The following is a 2,721-nucleotide window of genomic DNA, read 5'->3' on the forward strand; positions in this document are numbered from 1 at the left end:
CCACGGCCTGCCTACATCCGAGGCTGGAATGACAATCCTAAACATGAAACTGTTCCGTAGAGGGCATGATAGTGCTTCAGGTGAATCTCTGGGTTCGTGGCATAAACACTCCTGTACATAATGTTTATCTCAGAGACTAGAACAGTTCCAAAAAAACTCCTCTCACTTGCCAAGAAAAATCTATTTTTAAAAACCCTTATTACCAAAAAAAAAAAAAGCCTATCTAAATATCATGGCAATAATCCCCAAGGAAAGGTGTAGTAGTATAAAGAAAATTGTAAGATAAAAAAATTTAGGAAGAACTCTTAGGGAAATTTCTTTCTCTTCCCAGCTGAGACTTTCTGAACTCACATACTCACATGACTCTACAGAGATTCAGCACTTAGTATTTTTATGTTATTTGTACATGAATATTTTATAGTGACTTTAAAGAACAGATGTTCTCATATTTTCTCCTCTTGCAAATTTTGAAAATAATCTTTTAGAAGGTCTTCAATATTCCAAAGTGCTTAACCTTTGCTCTGAGGTAATTATAGGTAAACATCTCATTACTCACTAGGCAGGTTTTTAAAGAATGTTCCCAAATCACCTAGTCATCAATGTTTCGGGCACCTGGTGGAGTCTGTCAAAGAGCTGGGTGAGGATTTACTCAACGCAAATGCCCGGTGAGTCGCTGACAGTAGTTGATGATTCTTTCAAAACTTCCTGATGACCCAGCTTCACACCAGACGTAAAGGACAGACTGAAACCAGCCCTAGGTGAAAGGGTAGAAGAAACTGGGGGTGGTTCAGCTGCAAAAGAAAGACGGAAACAAGACAGGGAGTTTCATTCAAACCCTGAAATGCTACGAAGAGGAAGAGGGGATTGGGTTGGTTTTGCCAGACTATCCAGAGCCAGGACATCTCGCAGAAGCTGAGGGAAGGTAGATTTCAGTTTGTGACGCAGAGGACCCTCCAGTGACAAGAGCTTCCACTTCTCTGCGGTACTGGAGGGGCATGTACAGCGCTGTGGTACCAGCACGGAAACTGACCTAGATGCAGCCTGCTTTTTCAACTCCCTGATCCTGTGGTTCACAAAATTTAGCAACATTGAAGCCACAATGTGCTGTTTTAAACCCCAGACGTGGGGGAGTCCTATTTGAATATGAATCTTGGCTCTAGTGGAGTGACCTTGGGTAAACCGCTGAGGCTTAGATGTGTCAACCGCAGAGCACTGTGGTGAGGGTTGGGTAGCATACCAATAATGCCGGCCACTCACCAGGCACTCAGCAAATGCCTAGGAAAAAAAAAAAGTAAGTAAAGAAAACTGTTTCAGCCGAACTGGACTTTGTGTTTCTGAGGTGTGGGCTTGCTCTGATAGACTCACAAGCGCAGGTGTGGGAGAATGTTCCAAGGCTTAGTGGGGTTGGAGAGGTGAGTAGCCTGACCCCTAGTGGAGTCCTGGGAAGATGACTGCAGATTTCACAGTGGGCAGATGCCTGAACCAGCGGAGGCGTCGCATCCCTGGGGCTACTGGGTATGGAAGGTACATGAAAGGACTAAGAGTTACCACGTCCCTTTACAGGCTCATTTTGTCAGGTAGAACGCTAGGCAAGCAGGACTTCTCTGCGGGAAATGGTAGCAACGCTAGACATGAAGGTAGCGTGCGATGGTGGGGCAGTCGATAGATGGTAGATGGCACTGCAGAGTTGGGTACTGGAGAGAGAATGGGGGACACTGGATGGACAGTGGGAAGCAATAGATAAATGATGGGGGCACCGGGTGGATGGTGGGGACACTGGGTGTATGATGGGGACACTGGATAGAGGGTGGAGACATTGAATGGAGGATGGGGACATTGGGTGGATGGCGAGGACACTGGGGGGGGTGGGGACACTGGGTGTGTGGTGGGGACCTGGGTGGATGGTGGGAACATTGGATGGAGTGTGAAGACACTGGGTGGATGCCTGGGGACCCTGGGTATATGGCGAGGACACTAGGTGGAATAGGGGGGGGGAAACTGGATGGAGGGTAGAGACATTGGGTGGAGTGTGGGGACATTGGGTGGATGGGGCACTGGGTGGATGGTGGGGCACTGGGTGGAGTGTGGGGCACTGGGTTGATGGTGGGTGTACTGGGTGCATACTGTGTACACTGGGTGCATAGTGGGGACAATGGGTGGAGGGCTGGGACTCATTTCAGTGTCCATGCAGGAGCAAAGACAATCATGGACACCCTACTGAGAGCCACCTGAGTCTTCCCTGCCTATCAACATTTTCAAAACATGTAAGCCCTTGGAGTTTGTGTATAATATAGGGGACAGAACGGAGCATGAGGGTAAGATGTGTGGCCTCATGCCTTTGGTGGATGGGATGGTGAAATAGTTTTAATTTACTTTGCAAATAAACAAGCATGGTTTTTCTTGCATTCCTGGAGCGTGGAGCTCTTTGGACGGCCAAGGTCACCTCTGCTTTCCCTGGGATCCCTCATCAGTGCTCTGTCCTCCTGCCTCCTCCCCTCACCCTCAACTCAGGACACCCCCTCGTTGTACTCGCTCCCTGCAGACTGCAGGCCCCTGATTTGGGCTGTATTTCTGCACTATTTTATTTACTTATTTTTTGACATTTAAGAGGGTTATAAAAACATCGTGGAGGAAATTTCTTTTGTTATAATACTGACATTCTGTCCTTACATAGTTAGGAAAAGTAAATGACGTAAAGCACTTCACCAGCTTAGGTGTCAG

The sequence above is a fragment of the Propithecus coquereli genome, unplaced genomic scaffold (assembly GCF_000956105.1).
Source record: "Propithecus coquereli isolate 6110/MARCELLA unplaced genomic scaffold, Pcoq_1.0 Scaffold128, whole genome shotgun sequence".
Taxonomy (NCBI): Eukaryota; Metazoa; Chordata; class Mammalia; order Primates; family Indriidae; genus Propithecus; species Propithecus coquereli.